Source organism: Schistocerca americana, chromosome 7 (assembly GCF_021461395.2).
Source record: "Schistocerca americana isolate TAMUIC-IGC-003095 chromosome 7, iqSchAmer2.1, whole genome shotgun sequence".
Taxonomy (NCBI): domain Eukaryota; kingdom Metazoa; phylum Arthropoda; class Insecta; order Orthoptera; family Acrididae; genus Schistocerca; species Schistocerca americana.
Window position 1 is genome coordinate 439409419 of NC_060125.1, and position 20982 is coordinate 439430400.

Below are 20982 nucleotides of genomic sequence, written 5' to 3' on the forward strand. Positions count from 1 at the left end.
CTTAAGACATGATGGAGTGGAAATAGCTATGTACGCAGCTTTGGTGACACCCTTATCACTGATCAAACAATAATGCATTCAATCTCTGGCACATGTCAAATGTATTGCAGACCAATTTAACTTGTTATCCAGGTGTAATTCCAGGAATTTGGAGGACTCTACATCCATTATTCCCCTATCACAACATTTAACTTTTATTTTTTCCTCAATTTTGTGTGTTGTGTAGGAATGTATGAGCTGTCATATATGTGCAAACAATAAGAGAACAGAAAACGGACAATATCTGCTTTGAATTGGTAGTTGGTATTTGAAATGTAGGTTGTGGTGATAGACCGATCTGTAGTGTCACACTGGAGATAATGATGTATTTGGTGCAGCTGGGAAAAATTAAGACATCTCCCATGGCTAACGCAGTGGGCCGCATAATCAGGTCAGGTCAGAATGCCACTGCATCAACACGAACTGCACTACGATACGAAGTTGGTTACTTCAGGCTGTCACCAAACAGGGTGACTAGAAGTGTAAAAACATTGACAACAGTACAAAGTCAGAGCCATTGCAGCTACGATGGCCTGGTTGCATCACATCCATTGTGAGTTGTGTGACCAGAACTGGTGCAGTAGCAAAACAAGTGTGCTCCAAGCCAGCATAAATAGCCCTCATTTTTAGTCAGGATATCACAGTCTGCCAGCCACCAGTCTTAAGGAGTACCTACATCGGTGCATGATTCTACCAGTTTATAAGTCTACAACTTGGAACTGATGCTACTAGCTGTGACACTGGTGCTGATGCCATGAGACTGGTTGGCCATTTAGAGTGCCTACTCCGGCTGCTGTCACGTTACATCCTGGCGGTCTCTGTTTCCTGTCTGCGTCGCCTATGCGGGAAACTTGTTGCTGCCTGGCTCTGCTCTGTATAAACTCTGCTTTTGGGAACTGCTACTTCTGGTAGGGGTCACCAGTGTGCTCATGCCTGCATTGACTGCCTTTGCCTGGGGCTGCTAATCCAGTTGACCCATAGTTCCAGTCCTAGTGAATCAGTGGCTTGCCATACTGTTATGTCTACATGCTGCCACATTTTGATTGCAGCTCCTTCCTTGACTTTTAATGTCCTGTGAGCTCTGGAATCCCAGGGCAACAAAACAACAGATTTACCAGGTGATTCAAAAAGAAAGAATAGATTTCAGATGTTTGGACAAACTGTGAAAGATAGAAATGCATTGCACATGTCACTGGATAGAGGATGGTTAAAAGTTTTGCCACAGCTTTGTTGTTGTTTGTTTGTAACAGCGTAGTGACTACATCACAAGAGAAATCATTTTGTGTGTTGGAATTTGCGGAAAGTTAATCCATTGTTCAAGTGCAATGTGCATTCTGCAGCTGATTGAGCAAGAAGCCACGTCTGTATAAGCAGATTTGTGACTGGCTTACAGAATTCTTGGAAGTTTATTGGGAAGAAAACTCATCAGTTGAGCATGTCTGACATGAAATTAGAATTATATTAATACCTTCAGCTGTTAACAGGCATTGATATAAATCAACTGGGACAGGTGAAAATGTATGCCCTGACCGGGGCTCGAACCCGGGATCTCCTGCTTACAGGGCAGACGCTCTATCTATCTGAGCCACCAAGGGCACAGAGGATAGCGCGACTGCAGGGACTATCTTGCGCACGCCTCTCGCGAGACCCACATTCTCACCTTGTTTGTCCACACACTACATTCGTAATGTCCGAGTCCCGGTCAGGGCAAACATTTTCACCTGTCCGTGTTGATATGTATCATCACCTGTTAGCAGCTGAAGGTATTAATATAATTCTAATTTCGTTCTAGTCGGCTGCAGGTTATCAATGGTGTCTGTTCTTCCGGACATGTCTGAAAGAACAGACACCATATCCATATAAGTATATAGTTCTGGCAACACCGGCCATGACCTTCTTCTGTGCGGATGCACACATATTCCCCGAACTCTTATGGGACTTGGTAAGGATGTTCTCCATGAGTAATGAGTGTGTTGGAGGGGGCACTACAAATGTAGTGTGTGGACAAACAAGGTGAGAATGTGGGTCTTGTGGGAGGCGTGCACGAGGTAGTCCCTGCAGTCACGCTATCCTCTGTGCCCTCTTCGGCTCAGATGGATAGAGCATCTGCCGTATAAGCAGGAGATCCCGGGTTCGAGTCCCAGTCGGGGCACACATTTTCGCCTGTCCCCGTTGATATATATCAACGCCTGTTAGCAGCTGAAGATATTAATATAATTCTAATTTCGTTCTAGACGGCTGCAGGTCACCAATGGTGTCTGTTCTTTCAGACATGTCTGAAAGAACAGACACCATATCCATATAAGTATATATCTGACGTGTTCAGATGGAGCCCTTGGAAGTCCACAACATGTGTAGGCCAGGAACTTCAACTTCTTCAAATAACAGTGTGGCGTCTCCTGAAATGACAGCTGCGTATGAAGCCTTACAAGTTGCAGGTACTGCAGCAAGTGCATCCGTGACAATAACAGAATGTACGAATTTTCCATTTCATTTCTCCAGAACATAGCAAAGGACGCTTTTTCCAAATGACTCATCTTTCAGGACAAATCAACGTTTCATCTACAGGGTAAAGTAAACTACCGTAATGTCATGTGTGGTGTCACGAAGTCCTGGCATCCTTGTTGAACATGAAAGAAACTCACAACAACTGGCTGTGTTTTGTACCGTTTCTGTTCACAAATTTTATGAACCATTCTTTTTGGTGGAGGAAACTGTGACAGGAATGTCATTCCAGGACATGCTGCGATATTGGTTGTTTTCCTCAATGGCATGAAAATTCTAGTGCTTTCATTTTTACACATGATGGCATCCCACCTTGCTTTCACCTTGAGATGCAATGTTCATTTTGAGACACTATGTTATCTTAACAACACCATCCCACAATGTTGGGTTTGAGGAGATGGACAAGATCTTGTTCATTGCTTTTGCCCTTCCATGTTATAAAAGACAAAGTCTTTGTCCCACATATGGCAGCTACTCTTCAAGAGCTGAGAAATCCAACATTGAAATTTTTGTTTCAATAAACATATATGCTTCATATGTGGAATGAAACTGACTACCATGTTTTGACATTTCTGTTCAAACATAAAACCTTGAACCATCCTCTATCCAGTGACATGCATTATGTGTTTTTATCTTTCGTAGTTTGTAACAAACAAGTGAAATTTGTTCTTTCTTTCTGAATCACCCTGTACTTTCACTAGTAAATGAATGGTTTTCCAATGCTGTTTTTCTAATGTTTCATCGTGTTCCTAACAGGCACATACTCCCCCAGTCCACTGCAATCCATTCCTTCGGGTGGTGGTACTCTGACATCCAGACCTCGGTCTACCAAGTTCTGCAAACACCGGGGTGGCCATTTAACCCACTCACTAGTGTAGCACAAGTTCTAAATTAGGCTGCACAAGGTCTAAATTATGCTGAAAGGTGACAGTTTGGTTGTGAGTCAGCAAAGCAGTATCAAGTGCTTCAGTTAATATGTGCCGTGTTGACATTAACTATTGGACCATTTGAAGTGAACTATTCCAACATCTTTCCAAATATTGCATTTGCCACTCTCTTTATGCTGTTGTTCCCTATTAAACTGTGTGTGCTTACATGTAGATATTTTGTGGTTGTAACGGATCCAGTGATTCATCAGTGGTAACACACTTACTCAATGTTACATCTTCTCATCTGTTTTTTCATATTTTCTTTGCTCTGGATTTTGAAATGATTTTTCCTTCTCATTGGCAATTGTGTATATTTATTTTTTCCTGTTTTCTACATTAGTCTTTTCCTGACAAACGAATTTTTAAATCTCATAAAATTCATGTTCTAAATATTATAAAAAGCTAGAGAATCAACCATATTTATTTCAAGTATGGTAGTGTGGCTTCACCAATGCCATGGTTATTCCCATTTCAGTGGCTAGTAACCAGGCACTTCTCTTGTGTTATGCACGACTACAGTCTCTGTCATCAAGCCATGAATGGCCTTGTCATTGAAAGCATGTGCTTTGACTGTGTTGACATTTCCACTTGTTAAGTTTAATAACAGCTGTAGGGCTTCTTCTGTTTTATTTGTGACTATAACATTGCTCCTTTCAGCTTCTCTTTGCCAGTTCTACATCTACATTCATATCTATACCTGCATACATACTCCTCAAGCCACCATATCGTGCATAGTGGAGGTTACCTTGTACCTCTACTAGTCATATCCGTTCCTGTTCTGCTCACAAATAGAGTGATGGAAAAACAACTGTCTATATGCCTCCACACAACTCATAAAAGCATGTTCTCTAAACTTTCTCAGTAGCACTTCACGAAAAGAATGTTGTCTTCCCTCCGGGATTCCCATTTAGTTAGTTACATGTTCCATGGCTCATTTTGCATGATAAATTGTAATGATTTGGAATGAGTATTTTACGTTCACATGACAAATTAATTTGTACATGTGGTTACATTCTGAACATTTTTAAGTTTTTCAATTTTTTTAATTTGTTTCTTATTTATTTATTTACATAGTTTATGCCCACATTCGAGCACTAAAATCAAACCTAATACAACAGAGTCTACAATGATTAAGTTTAGGTCTTAGCAGTCAGCAATTTCTTCGTTTCCCAAAACTTCTTCATTCGTTGTAATCTGGCTGCTCGTTCTTCTGCAGATATGACATACGTCTTCTGTTCTGATGGTTTGAATGTCAGCCATGTGTATTTGTTCTTCAGAAGCAGTTTCTCTTCTCTGTGTTGAATTTGGTGTGTGGTGATGTTCAGTTCATCCAGATCACTTTGTACTTCTTTAAACCAGATGTTTTTGGTTTTACTGTTCCAGAAGTAGTCAAAAAGTTGCTTCTGGATTCTAGTATTTGGTAGGTGAGATATGTGGCAGAAAAATGCAATCCTTCTTTTCCGCATTGTATCAATAATGGATTCACTTTCTTTATACACTACTGAATTGGGCAAAAGTCTCCACTGCCCATTAACTTGGTGTTTCTTACTGATAATTGTTCGGAGTATTCTTCTATCAACTTTCTGCAATTTTTCAGTTGTTGGTTGAGTATTTAGTCTGAATAGTGCTTCACTTGCATGTGTTGTTTATGGTTTAATGACGGTGGAGTAATGTACAAATTTAGCATTTATTGAGAGAGATCATTTTTTGTAGGTTGGCCACATGGTTCTCTGCTCTCACTGAAGTTTTAATGTTCCACTGTCTATTACTGCTCTTTCATTAACATTTCTTATTAATATATGTGAGTTAGAACTTCCTACCTGCCATCTTTTACACATTACAGTAATAGAAATTCTTTTACATAATATAAAGAGTTGTCAAGGAGAAGCTCTATACAGAGCTTGTGTGCAGAAGCAGGGGAGCCGCAATTAGCTGCACACCAGCTGTTCCTTGTGGCTAAACAGGCACTCAAGCTCCGGCCATTCCTGACTTTGCTGGCTTTCCCTGCAACTATTAATATCTGCAAATACTTGGAATAACACTATTGCACTCTGCCATGAGGGAAAAAACTGTTTGGTATATGGGCAAAACAGCATTTATTGGATCTAGGAGTGTCTCTGACAAACATACAGAGGGAATGTTGGTGCTAAGCTTCACCCTGGTTGTTATTGAAACCTAGAATAATTGTAGGCTTGACAGAGTATGACGAATTGTTCACTCCAAAATTTGTCACCATTCTAACCGAGTACCAGGACTCTAACATAGTATATACAGATGGGTCCAAACAGGGAGATGCTATTGGTTGTGTTCTGTCATTTTTTCTGCCTATATCTTCAGGTTCCATCCGCCTATTGAGTTTTCTATGATCAATAAAAGAGACTGTGAGGCCGTGATGCCCTGCCTTGTGGCCAGTTAGAATTGATGATGTCTCTTTAATGTGACTTTGAATAGGGCACAGCCCCCTGACCCATGGCTTCCTTCTCAGACATGAAGAGCTGCCCATTTGTGATGCATGTGTGGTGCTGATTACAGTTCAACACATTTTAGCCGACTGTAATTTATATAATGACGAGAGGGTACAAGCTGGTTTACCGACTGACCTGCCCTCAATTTCAGGTGATAATGAGCCATGGATCTTGCCGTTGGTGGGGATGCTTGCATGCCTCAACGATACAGATAGCCGTACCGTAGGTGCAACCACAACGGAGGGGTATCTGTTGAGAGGCCAGACAAACGTGTGGTTCCTGAAGAGGGGCAGCAGCCTTTTCAGTAGTTGCAGGGACAACAGTCTGGATGATTGACTGATCTGGCCTTGTAACACTAACCAAAATGGCCTTGCTGTGCTGGTACTGTGAACGGCTGAAAGCAAGGGGAAACTACAGCCATAATTTTTCCTGAGGGCATGCAGTGTTAGTGTATGATTAAATGATGATGGCGTCCTCTTGGGTAAAATATTCTGGAGGTAAAATAGTCCCCCATTCGGATCTCCGGGTGGGGACTACTCAAGAGGACGTCGTTATCAGGAGAAAGAAAACTGGCGTTCTACGGATCGGAGCATGGAATGTCAGATCCCTTTATCAGGCAGGTAGGTTAGAAAATTTATAAAGGGAAATGGATAGGTTAAAGTTAGGTATAGTGGGAATTAGTGAAGTTCGGTGGCAGGAGGAACAAGGTGATTACAGGGTTATAAATACAAAATCAAATAGGGGTAATACAGGAGCAGGTTTAACAATGAATAAAAAAATAGGAGTGCGGGTAAGCTACTACAAACGGCGTAGTGAACGCATTATTGCGGCCAAGATAGACACGAAGCCCACACCTACGACAGTAGTACAAGTTTATATGCCAACTAACTCTGCAGATGATGAAGAAATTGATGAAATGTATGATGAAATAAAAGAAATTATTCAGATAGTGAGGGGAGACGAAAATTTAATAGTCATGGGTGACTGGAATTCGACAGTAGGAAAAGGAAGAGAAGGAAACGTAGTAGGTGAATATGGATTGGGGCTAAGAAATGCAAGAGGAAGCCACCTGGTAGAATTTTGCATGGAGCATAACTTAATCATAGCTAACACTTGGTTCAAGAATCATGAAAGAAGGTTGTATACATGGAAGAACCCTGGAGATACTAGAAGGTTTCAGATAGATTATATAATGGTAAGACAGAGATTTAGGAACCAGATTTTAAATTGTAAGACATTTCCAGGGGCAGATGTGGACTCTGACCACAATCTCTTGGTTATGAACTGTAGATTAAAACTGAAGAAACTGCAGAAAGGTGAGAATTTAAGGAGATGGGACCTGGATACACTGAAAGAACCAGCAGTTGTACAGAGTTTCAGGGAGAGCATAAGGGAACAATTGACAGGAATGAGGGAAAGAAATACAGTAGAAGAAGAATGGGTAGCTTTGAGGAATGAAATAGTGAAGGGAGCAGAGGATCAAGTAGGTAAAAAGACGAGGGCTAATAGAAATCCTTGGGTAACAGAAGAGATACTGAATTTAATTGATGAAAGGAGAAAATACAAAAATGCAGTAAGTGAAGCAGGCAAAAAGGAATACAAACATCTCAAAAATGAGATTGACAGGAAGTGCAAAATGGCTAAGCAGGGATGGCTAGAGGACAAATGTAAGGATGTAGAGGCTTATCTCATGAGAGGTAAGATAGATACTGCCTACAGGAAAATTAAAGAGACCTTTGGAGAAAAGAGAACAACTTGCATGAATATCAAGAGCTCAGATGGAAACCCAGTTCTAAGCAAAGAAGGGAAAGCACAAAGGTGGAAGGAGTATATAGAGGGTCTAGACAACATTCCATTAGAACTACTGACAGCCTGACAAAACTCTACCATCTGGTGAGCAAGATGTATGAGACAGGCGAAATTCCCTCAGACTTCAAGAAGAATATAATAATTCCAATCCCAAAGAAAGCAGATGCTGACAGATGTGAAAATTTCCGAACTATCATTTTAATAAGTCACAGCTGCAAAATATTAACGCGAATTCTTTACAGACGAATGGAAAAACTGGTAGAAGCCGACCTCGGGGAAGATCAGTTTGGATTCCGTAGGAATGTTGGAACACGTGGGGCAATACTGACTGTATGACTTATCTTAGAAGAAAGATTAAGGAAAGGCAAACCTACGTTTCTAGCGTTTGTAGACTTAGAGAAAGCTTTTGACAATGGTGACTGGAATACTGTCTTTCAAATTCTGAAGGTGGCGGGGGTAAAATACAGGGAGCGAAGGCCTATTTACAATTTGTACAGAAAGCAGATGGCAGTTATAAGAGTCGAGGGACATGAAAGGGAAGCAGTGGTTGGGAAGGGAGTGAGACAGGGTTCTAGCCTCTGCCCAATGCTATTCAATCTGTATATTGAGCAAGCAGTAAAGGAAACAAAAGAAAAGTTCGGAGTAGGTATTAAAATCCATGGAGAAGAAATAAAAACTTTGAGGTTTGCCGATGACATTGTAATTCTGTCAGAGACAGCAAAGGACTTGGAAGAGCAGTTGAACGGAATGGACAGTGTCTTGAAAGGAGGGTATAAGATGAACATCAACAAAAGCAAAACAAAGATAATGGAACGTAGTGGAATTAAGTTGGGTGATGCTGAGGGAATTAGATTAGGAAATGAGACACTTAAAGTAGTAAAGGAGTTTTGCTATTTGGGGAGCAAAATAACCGATGATGGTCAAAGTAGAGAGGATATAAAATGTAGACTGGCAATGGCAAGGAAAGCGTTTCTGAAGAAGAGAAATTTGTTAACATCGAGTATAGATTTAAGTGTCAGGAAGTCGTTTCTGAAAGTATTTGTATGGAGTGTAGCCATGTATGGAAGTGAAACATGGACGATAAATAGTTTAGACAAGAAGAGAATAGAAGCTTTCGAAATGTGGTGCTACAGAAGAATGCTGAAGATTAGATGGGTAGATCACATAACTAATGAGGAGGTATTGAATAGAATTGGGGAGAAGAGGAGTTTGTGGCACAACTTGACCAGAACAAGGGATCGGTTGGTAGGACATGTTCTGAGACATCGAGGGATCACCAATTTAGTATTGGAGGGCAGCATGGAGGGTAAAAATTGAAGAGGGAGGCCAAGAGATGAATACACTAAGCAGATTCAGAAGGATGTAGGCTGCAGTAGGTACTGGGAGATGAAGAAGCTTGCACAGGATAGAGTAGCATGGAGAGCTGCATCAAACCATCTCAGGACTGAGGACCACAACAACAACAACAACATGCTGAATGTGGCATGTGTTTTACGATTTTGTGTTTTGTCTTCCCTGCTACCTAAGCTCTTAGGTCAAAGCTTGTAGTATGTTAGAAGACAATTATTTGATTGATTTGCCAATCTTCTTTCCTGGACTTGCCTCTTATTGGCTGTCCATTTCATTGTTTTTAATGGCCTGCCTTGACTTGCTTGCTCCAGTGTAACATTCAGAGGAGTCATGTGTGTTCGTGTGAGTAAGAGTACAGGGGAGCATATGTGTACTTACGTTGTATTTTAGGCTATCTTCAGTTTGTGTCATCTGGCTCCATTCATCTCATAGAGTCAATGTACAGGCAGTGATGACCACAATGCTGAGTGACTTAAAGGTGCAACAACAACAACAACAGCTTTATTTAGACACTCTCTTACCACAATTTATTTGCAATACAAAAATGAATTTTATGTACAAATCAATGTTGTGGCTGTAAGCAGCTCTTTTAGTCCAGCTGTTTCTAATTTATGTGTGGAGTTCTTTGAACATCGGGTGCTGCAGATGGCCAGTAAGAGTTCAGCTAAGTGGTACACAATACCTTTGTAGTATGGTGATGAGGAGCTGGTTGTCTTCTTGGTTCATGTCAGTGGCATTAATCCAAAGATATAGTTTACAATGAAGAAAGAAAGCAGTGGTCCACTTAATTTTCTGGATCTATCTGTAATTAAATGGGTGGATGAGACTCTGAGCCACAAGGCACACAGAAAGGAAACACACACTGATTGATAACTCCACAGGGAATCAAACCATCATCCTGGACAAAAAAGAGGTGTGGACAGAGTCAACAAAATCTGCAACCCAGTGTATTTGCAGAATGAATTAAATCATTTATAGTTGGCTGTCAAGAAAAATGGATGTACCAGTAAGAAAATTGATCAAGCACTTAATCAAAGAAGAGAAGAAGCAGGAGGTACTGAGCAACAATGGCAGCCATCTGGAAAAAAAATTTCTCCTGTTCATTAATAGAATTACAGATTGCATCAGGAAAATTTTGGCCAAGTATGGAGCTGAACTAATCTTTAGACTCACCAAGAAGATTGATGACATGTTATTTTAGAAACCTCACTGAAACATACTGTTCTATTGAATAACTACAAGTTTCTAAAATAATGTGCCACAGGTTCAGACCTACTTTTCTAAACTCCCATTCTTTTATTAATTCATGTTTCCATATTAGTATTAGTATTATTTCCTCTGAACTGCGAAGAGAAACAGAGCAGGCTAGGAAAAAATGGCTAAAAGAGGAATGTGATGAAATTGAAGAACTGGACAGGAAAGGAAGATACGACTTACTATACAACAGAGTAAAGACTATGACATGGGAACAAAACAGAGCAGGAAGTGCTACTATGGAAATTTTGAGTAAAGACGAAGAGGTAGTGTATAAAGATCGTGACGATGTCCTCCAGAGATGGGAAGAATATACAAAAGAGCTATATGACACAAATAGCAAACCAGAAACTCTGGAACTTGAATCACACAACAGTGTAAGTGATGAAGAGAAAGGACCGACCATCATAATGGAAGAAGTAAAGTCTGCTATTGCTGCAATGAAAAATGGCAAAGCAGTAGGTACAGATACAATACCGGGAGAAATACTAAAATGCTTGAACCACAATGGAATAAGAGAAATATTGAGGTTATGTAATAAAATATATGACAGTGGTGAATGGCCTGAGGACTTTTTGACAACAGTAATGATTCCATTGCCGAAAAAACAAGGAACCAAGAAATGCAGCGAGCACAGGACAATCAGCCTCATTTCACATGCAGCCAAAGTGATGTTAAGAATAATTAATAAAAGACTTGAAAAAGTAATAGAGGAGAATCTCGGCGAGGAGCAGTTTGGCTTTAGACGGAATACGGGCACCAGAGATGCAATAGGGCTCCTACGAATCTTAGGAGAAAGGTTTATTGAAAAAGGAAGAGACCTATATATGTGCTTCATCGATTTAGAAAAGGCATTTGACAATGTGGTTTGGGACAAGCTGGCGACTATTATGAGGGAAAAGAGAGTGGACTGGAAAACCAGAAGACTTATAAACTCATTGTACCTTAATTAAAAAGTTTCAGTTAAAGTGAGAGGAGAAAGTACGAACTGGATCAGACTAGGGAAAGGAGTAAGACAAGGATGCTGTTTATCACCTACTCTTTTCAACCTGTACTTGGAAAATATGATTGACCAATGCTCATTAGATGACAAAGGAGTAGAAATTGGAGGAAGAAGAGTAGGGTGCTTGAGATTTGCTGATGATATGGTCCTTCTAGCCACAGGGGAAAAAGAATTACAGGATTTGGTGGACACCATTGCAACTAACGGAAAAAAATATGGAATGAAAATTAACACAAATAAAACAAAAGTATTGGCAATAGGAGGAAATAAGGAACTAAAAATTGTGCTGAATGGAGAAAAACTAGAACAGGTGCAAAATTTTAAGTATCTTGGAAGCAGGATAGACACCGACTGGAAGTGCACCACAGAAATTAAAACAAGGATAGCAATGGCAAAAGAGGCATTTTATAAGAAAAGGAGAATCTTCTGCAGCGGTATGGACAGAGAACTCAGAAAGAGACTCATAAAATGTCTTGTATGGAGTGTTCTTCTATATGGCGCTGAAACATGGACTATGAGGAAAAAAGACAGAGAAAGGCTGGAGGCTTTTGAGATCTGGACATGGCGGAAGATGGAAGGAATAAGTTGGATGGACAGAGTAAAAAATGAAGAGGTACTGAGAAGAGTGGGGGAGAAAAGGCAGTTACTAGATGTAATAAAGAGAAGAAAAAGAAATTGGATTGGGCATATATTAAGAAAGAATGACGGACTGATAAAAACAGTTTTAGAAGGTTATGTAGAAGGGAAAAGGAAGCGAGGAAGGAAGAGATTCCAGATACTGGATGACATGATGGACGGTACAACATACAGCAGCCTTAAGAAGGAAGCAATGGATCGCAGAAAATGGAGAGGCAAAGGACCTGCTAATATAGCAGATAACTGATGATGATGATTATTTCCTCTAATAAAGAGTGTTCAGTCTGATCATGTTGATTTGTCATTTGGCTCCTAGCTTCGCTACACTTACATTTTAGAATTTTTATAATGGCTTTTATACTATACATTTTTATATACATCACTTGAGTCCCTAATGTATCCTACGTACATCACAACTCATGTGGTATAGTTCATCTTACCCACTGTTCTTATCAGAGCACTTTTTCTTCCATTCATTTAGTTCCTTCCCCCTTGTAGCCATCATCCCATTTATGATTCCTTCATATAATGTATGGCAACCGACCTGATCTTTTTTGTGTGTCATTTTAGTGCCTACATTACTATACCAACATTTTAGACATGTGATGGTTGTTATATATTTAATTTTTGTTTTTAAAACAATGCAAAGTCCAGGTTGTAATGTGACGATATAATGAAAAGGATAGTTGCTACTCACCATATAGCGGAGATGCTGAGTCACAGAAATGTACAACAAAAAGATTGTCGGAATGTTAGCTTGCGGCCATGTCAAAAATAGACACAAAACACACACACACACACACACACACACACGAGGCAATCGTAACTCATACACACATGACCACAATCTGGCAGATGGAGCCAGACTGCGAGTAGGGGCGCGTTACGGGAGAGGGAACCAGGTGGGGATAAGGAGGAGGCTGGGGCGGGAGGGAGAGGGGCAGCAGGGTAGGGGTGGGGGATGGTAAAGTGCTGCTGGGAGCTTGCATGGACGGCCTGCTCAGCAATAGGGTGGTCCAAGTGTTTTCTGGCCGCAGTTTGTTGATGGCCATTCATCCAGACATATAGCTTGTTGGTTGTCATGCCCACTTAGAATGGAGCACAGTGATTGCAACTTAGCTTGTAGATCACATGACTGGTTTCATAGGTAGCCCTGCCTTTGATGGGCTAGGTAATGTTTGTGACCTGTGTGGAGTAGGTGGTAGTGGGAAGAAGTATGGAACAGGTCTTGTTTCTAGGTCTATTACAGGGATATGAGCCATGAGGCAAGGGATTGGGAGCAGGGATTGTGTAGGAATGGATGAGGATACTGTGTAGGTTTGGTGGGCGGTACAATACCACTGTGGGAGAGGTGGGAAGGATAGTGGGAAGGACACTTCTCATTTCAGGGCAAAATGAGAGGTAGTGAAACCCTGGTGGAGAATGTAATTCAGTTGCTCCAGTCCTGGGTGATACTGAGTCACAGTGGGAATGCTCCTCTGTGGCTGGACGGTGGGACCTCGGGAGGTATTGGGTGACTGGAAAGATAAGGCATGGGAGATATGTTTTTGTACAAGGTTGGGAGGTTAATAACAATCTGTAAAGGCCTCAGTGAGATCATCGGTATATTTTGAGAGGCACCACTTGTCACTACAGAAGCAACGGACGTGGGTGGCCAGGCTTTATGGAAGGGACTTCTTGGTATGGAATGGGTGGCACTTGTTGAAGTGGAGGTATTGCTGGTGATTGATAGGTTTGATATGGACAGATGTACTGATATAGCTACCTTTGATGGTGGAGGTCAACATCAAGGAAAGTGGCTTGATGGGTTGAGTAGGACCAGGTGAATCGAATGGTGGAGAATGTGTTGAGGTTTTGGAGGAATGTGGATAGGGGTCCCCATCCTTGATCCAGATCACGAAGACCTCATCAGTCCTCTGTCCATATCAAACCTAACAACCACCAGCAATACCTCCACTTCAACAGCTGCCACTCATTTAATACCAAGAAGACCCTTCCACACAGCCTAGCCACCTGTGGCAGTTGCATCTGTAGTGATGAGCGGTCCCTCTAGAAATACAACAAAGCTCTCACTGAGGCTTGTACCGATTGCAATTATCCTCCCAACCTCGTAGAAAAGCAGATATCCCATGCCTGACCCTTCCAGTCACCCAACACCTCCCAAAGTCCCACTGTCTGGCCACAGAGAAGCATTCACCTCGTGACTCAGTACCACCCAGTAATGGAGCAATTGAATCATATTCTCCACCGGGGTTTCACTACTTCTCATTCTGCCCTGAAATGAGAAGTATCCTTCCCACTCCCCCTACAGTGGTGTTCCACCAGGGATCCTTATACATCCCTACACAACCCTTGCTCCCACCCCCTTACCTCATGGCTCATATCCATGTAGTAGACCTAGATACAAGACCTGTCCCATAAATCCTTCCACCACCACCACTACCACCACCACCTGCTTCAGTCCGGTCACAAACATCACCTATCCCATCAAAGGCAGGGCTACTTGTGAAAGCAGTCATGTGACATACAAGCTAAGTTGCAACAAGTGTGCTGCATCCTGTGTAGGAATGACAACCAATAAGCTGTCTGTCCACATGAATGGCCACCGATAAACTGTGGCCAAACTGTATGTATGTGTTTGTGTGTGTGTGTGTGTGTGTGTGTGTGTGTGTGTGTGTGCGTGCGCGCGCGCGTGTGTGTGTGTGTGTGTGTGTGTGTGTGTGTGTATATGCGCGCGCGCCTGTGTATATTTTGTACTTGTTGGCCACCACAAGTTAACGTTGTGGCAGTCTTTTTGTCATGCCGTTCTGTGACTCAGCATTTCCAGTATACGGTGAGTAGCAACTAACCTTTTCATTATGTAATTTTTGTTCTTGTCACTCAGTCCCATAATGTATCATACATGTGACAAATAATTTAGCATGGTTTATATTACCATTAATTTTTGTCACTGTTTTCACTGTTTTTATCCCTTGTTCATTCAATTTACCTTTGTGCCAGTGCCTTGTTGCCTAAAATGTCACATATTGTCACATGCTTGAGAGTTATTTAGCCTGCCTGTATACCACAGCTTATTCATATTCTATTATGTCCTTGAGTGTAGTATTGTAAGCACTCGGACCAGTCAGTCCAGATTTTCTATATCATCACTGATAATGTCAGTTATGTTGCTTGTACACCAATGGTGCCTGCACTGCACCGCACTTCCAGACCTCTGGCGTGGCCCTCCACACAATAGTGGTTGGCATTGCTACCTTGTGGCTGCCTGGCAGTGGATAGTGTGAGTACTGTATTTGTTCTCTTCTTCTTTTTACTTCGTCCCACCCACATGAACATCACATTTTTAGCCCAGTTTGATTATTGGGCCTTTCTCTTTTTCTTTCTTTTTTCCAGTTCCACCAGCTTTTGCACTTACTGGCCAGACCATATTTTTTGTATTACCAGATACAATTAGTAAGTTGCCTTGTTTCAGCAGTCTGCTGTTTTTGGTTTTTACACATATTTTGCATTATATTTCTTCTCTCCTCTCTATTGCACAGGGTTATTCTAAACAATGGACCCATTTTCAAAACTTCATATTTATTCAAGTACAAATCCAAAATGAACAACCTTTATACCAATGAAAAGAGGAAGTTTGATTTTTTTCATAATGTTTGATATCATTTTAATAGATTTAATAATTTGTAATTAATTAGTTTTTAATAATTATTTAAAATTATAAATGTGATAACTGTTGTAAATGTTCAATGTGGCCACCGTTGGCTGCACGGCAAACATTGAAGCGGCAGCCAAACTCATCCCACACATGCGAAAGCATATCTACTGTTACTGAGTGCACGGCACCAATGATCCGGTTCCACAGATTGTTCAGAGTGGTTGGTAGAGGCAGGACTTAAACAGCTCCCTTCAGATAACCCCATAAGAAATAGTCGCAGGGTGTTAGATCAGGAGAACTCGGTGGCCAGAAGTGCAGAGCCAGGTCCTCAAGTCCCCTGCGACCTATCCAATGCTGAGGAAGGGAGTCATTCAAAAAGCCTCATACATCACGGTGCCAATGGGGCAGAGCTCCATCCTGTTGGAAAATGAAGTCCTGGGTATCTTCCATTACTTGAGGGAACAACCATTGTTCCACATGTCAAGGTATGTGATTCCTGTTACAGTTCTTTCCGCAAAGAAGATTGGTCCATAAACCTTTTTATGGAATATGGTACAGAATATATTTATCTTTGGTGAGTCTCTTTCGTGTTGCAATGATGACTGTGGATTTTCCAAACCCCATATGCGAACATTGAATCTGTTGACTTTTTCCCTAAGGTGGAACATCGCTTCATCACTAAAAATTACACGCTGTAGAAATGCGTCATTCTCCATTTTTGCTAGCACATGACCACAAAATGCGATATGGTTCTCATTGTCATTGGGGTTGAGAGCCTGCATAAGTTGTAATCGGTAAGGCTTGTACAGCAAACGCTGCATCAGAACTTTCCATATAGTTGGTTGGGGTATTCCAAGTTCTCTACTGGCTCTATTGGTAGACTTATTGGGACTGTGCACAAAACCCTCAAATTTGTCGGACATTATCCTGTGACTCATGTGATCGATCTGTGCTCTTTCTTTTGCACACACTCACAGTCTGTTTAAATTGCTTAAACCAACAGCTAATGCTCTTGCGAGTTGGTGGTCGAATACTGAATTTGTCACGAAATGCCCACTGCACTCCAATGTGCGACTCACTTTTCGCGAACTCAAGAATGCAGAAAACCTTGTGCTCCACATTCTCCATCTCACTCCCAACTGACAGTGAAATGGAATGAAGACCTGATTGCCGCACAATCGCTACTGACCACTTCTGAAACCGTCACTGCCTGCCCGCCGAAGACTTTGAAACTTTCTCTTTTCATTGGTATAAAGCTTGTTCATATGTACTTGAATACATACGAATTTTTGAAAATGAGTGCATCTTTTAGAATAACCCTGTATATTACAGTTTCATACATCTGAAGATGGGAATTTAAAATCTTGAAACTGGTTGTGGTTTGAATAAATATTAGTACAACTGCAGCAGATCTCTCTAAATTAATCACAAAAACAAGTGTCAGTGCCCGCATAGCCGAACACAAAGGAAACTGTCATTTGGGACAACTGAAGACATCACATTATCATGCACACATGTATAGAGAAGCAATAGAGATTCATAATAATTTTAATAGAAAGGAAGAAGATTTGAAGTTAGATAAAAAATCCAGAGATAGCCCCATAGTCAGCATCACATGATATATCATTGTGTCCTCTATGTGCTAAATGCGAGAGCCCCTCAACCCTTAGTGGCAGTAGCTGTTTTACCTTGGAGTTGGAGACAAAATGTCAGGAAGCAGTTTTATACGTCAAACACAGCCTCTCCACCCAGAATTTTTAACTGAAGAACCCACAGAGAGTCTTTTCTGTCTTTAATCCACTGTGCAAATTACAGTCTGTTTAAAATTTGCCGATAATTAATTGGTGCATCTCCATCATATTGGAACTAAATGTTACCCATTCATTATCTAAGTGGAATGCTTACAACTTTCCAGCAAAAATACTCTTCTAGATTTCTTGATGGATTTATTAACTTTAGTAACCATCTTTGCTCTGATGACATCACGATCACTACTCCTTGTCTGTATATTGACATTGTTGGTAAGGTCAAGCCTGTTTGTAGCTACTAGGTCTAAAATACTTTCTTTGCATGTGCACTACTGAACAAGCTTCTCAGGACAATTCCAGAAAACATGTTCAAAACTACTTCACAGAGCTGCCTATTGGTACCACCTCCATTTTATATTGCATCTACATCTACATTTATACTCCGCAAGCCACCCAACGGTGTGTGGCGGAGGGCACTTTACGTGCCACTGTCATTACCTCCCTTTCCTGTTCCAGTCGCTTATGGTTCACGGGAAGAACGACTGCTGGAAAGCCTCCATGCTTGCTCGAATCTCTCTAATTTTACATTCATGATCTCATCGGGAGGTGTAAGTAGGAGGAAGCAGTATATTTGATACCTCATCCAGAAACGCACCCTCTCGAAACCTGGACAGCAAGCTACACCGCGATGCAGAGCGCCTCTCTTGCAGAGTCTACCACTTGAGTTTGCTAAACATATCTGTAACGCTATCACGCTTACCAAATAACCCTGTGAAGAAACGTGCCGCTCTTCTTTGGATCTTCTCCCCTTCTCTGTCAACACGACCTGGTACGGATCCCACACTGATGAGCAATACTCAAGTATAGGTCAAACGAGTGTTTTGTAAGCCACCTCCTTTGTTAATGGGCTACATTTTCTAAGGACTCTCCCAATGAATCTCAACCTGGCACCCGCCTTACCAACAATTAATTTTATATGATCATTCCACTTCAAATCGTTCCGTACGCATGCTCCCAGATATTTTACAGAAGTAACTGCTACCAGTGTTTATTCCGCTATCATATAATCATACAATAAAGGATCCTTCTTTCTATATATTCGTAATACATTACATTTGTCTATGTTAAGGGTCGGTTGCCACTCCCTGCACCAAGTGCCTATCCACTGCAGATCTTCCTGTATTTCACTGCAATTTTCTAATGCTGCAACTTCTCTGTATACTACAGTATCATCCGTGAAAAGCCGCATGGAACTTCCGACGCTATCTACTAGGTCATTTATATATATTGTGAAAAGCAATGGTCCCATAACACTCCCCTGTGGCATGCCAGAGGTAACTTTAATATCTGTAGATGTCTCTCCATTGAGAACAACCAGCTGTGTTCTGTTTGCTAAAACTCTTCAATTCAGCCACACAGCTGGTCTGATATTCTGTAGGCTCTTACTTTGTTTATCAGGTGACAGTGTGGAACTGTATTGAACGCCTTCTGGATGTCACAGGAAATGACATCTACCTGGGAGCCTGTATCTAATATTTTCTGGGTCTCATGAACAAATAAAGTGAGTTGGGTCTGAGATGATCGCTGTTTCCAGAATCTATGTTGATTCCTACAGAGTGGATTCTGGGTTTCCAGAAATGACATGATACGTGAGCAAAAAACATGTTCTAAAATTCTATAACAGATCGATGTCAGAGATATAGGCCTATAGTTTTGCGCATCTGCTTGACGACCCTTCTTGAAAACTGGGACTACCCGTGCTCTTTTCCAATCATTTGGAACCTTCCATTCCTCTAGAGACTTGCGTTACACGGCTGTTAGAAGGGGGGCAAATTCTTTCGCATACTCTGTGTAGAATTGAATTGGTATCCCGTCAGGTCCAGTGGACTTTCCTCTGTTGAGTGATTTCAGTTGCTTTTCTATTCCTTGGACACTTACTTTGATGTCAGCCATTTTTTCGTTCGTGTGGTGCCTTAGAGAAGGAGCTGCAGTGCGGTCTTCCTCTGTGAAACAGGTTTGGAAAAAGGTGTTTGGTATTTCAGCTTTATGCGTGTCATCCTCTGTTTCAATGCCATCATCATCCCGGAGTGTCTGGATATGTTGTTTCGATCCACTTACTGATTTAACGTGAGACCAGAACTTCCTAGGATTTTCTGTCAAGTCGGTACATAGAATTTTACTTTCGAATTCACTGAACGCTTCACGCATAGCCCTCCTTACGCTAACTTTGACATCGTTTAGTTTCTGTTTGTCTGAGAGCTTTTGGCTGTGTTTAAACTTGCAGTGAAGCTTTCTTTGCTTTCGCAGTAGTTTCCTAATTTTGTTGTTGAACCACAGTGGTTTTTTCCCGTCCCTCACAGTTTTACTCGGCACGTACCTGTCTGAAACGCATTTCACGATTGCCTTGAACTTTTTCCATAAACACTCAACATTGTCAGTGACGGAATGGAAATTTTCATTTTGATCTGTTAGGTAGTATGAAATCTGCCTCCTATTACTCTTGCTAAACAGATAAACCTTCCTCCCTTTTTTTTTTTTATAATCCTATTTACTTCCATATTCATGGAAGTGCATTCCATGCTACTGACCATAGACTCCTTTTGAATGATGTAAAACTGTCACAACAGAACCATGTGGCCAGTACAAACATCTGATAACTAACTTGAGCTCAATGAGACCTGTAACTCTTGTCCAAATAACTTCACAACTAGACACAATTTCAAGCTCAACAGACACAGTGCTTTGCCAAATGCAATGAACACTCCATCTCCTATGGCAACTAATATGTCTTTTTGATATATGTTCCATGCCTGGCTAAATATTTCAGAACTTTCTACCTCCTGTTTCAGCCAGCTCTTGGTTCTGAGAACATTTGAACATGACAACTTACCTAGAGGGCAGTAAATTCAAGAACTTTGTAACAAATGCTTCAAAAATTTACTGTTAAAATTTTGACATTTGAAGTGTCTTTACTTTGTACATGGTCTGATTTTGTTGTCTTCACATCTGCTGGTGAGTGTTCATCAGAGGACTTCAAACTACTCCCAGCTTAAAAAACCACCATGTGCACTCCATAGTTGCCACTTGAACAGTTTCCTCTACGCAATGCAACCAGTACTATCATAGAATCAATGGAACCTTTGGTTGAGACCCTTCACTCAGCTACAAACCACGGTGGGTACAGTGTTGTGCTGTGCTCTGCTTGCACCCTACGAGCAAGATCAGCAGTCTTCATCACTTCCATCAGTCACCTGTACGAAGTCAGAATGGTTTGAGCACCTTTGTGACAGATGTAGTTGGTGCCGATGTGAGCCACAACTTGCAGGCAACTGCACCCTTCACCTCTGATAGCCGCAGGCAGGACCTCCTCCGCACGTACCTTGGATGAGGTCCCTGGCAGACATACTGAGTGTGCATTGGATTTCTCTCCAACACTGGACACTGTTCCTAAGGGGCTCCACAATGCACCAAACATTGGAGATACTGATAACTAGCAAACCCTTGTCTCTATGTGCATGCTCAGACCCTGCTGTATAAGTGGCCACCTGTCTACTCAAGAGGGCGAATGGGCGAGGTCAGACTGCTAGCC

The 20982-nt window shown here is 41.4% G+C and overlaps 1 protein-coding gene and 1 non-coding gene across 3 annotated transcripts in view; one reads left to right on the forward strand and one right to left on the reverse strand.

Annotated features, from left to right (window-relative positions):
* The window catches only part of LOC124621891, a 127955-nt gene that overhangs the window by 2078 nt on the left and 104895 nt on the right, over positions 1 to 20982 (forward strand). The gene's annotated exons all lie outside the window — the stretch shown is intronic.
* Trnat-ugu lies at positions 1561 to 1635 on the reverse strand. The gene has a single exon. It is a non-coding gene; the product is annotated as a tRNA-Thr (tRNA).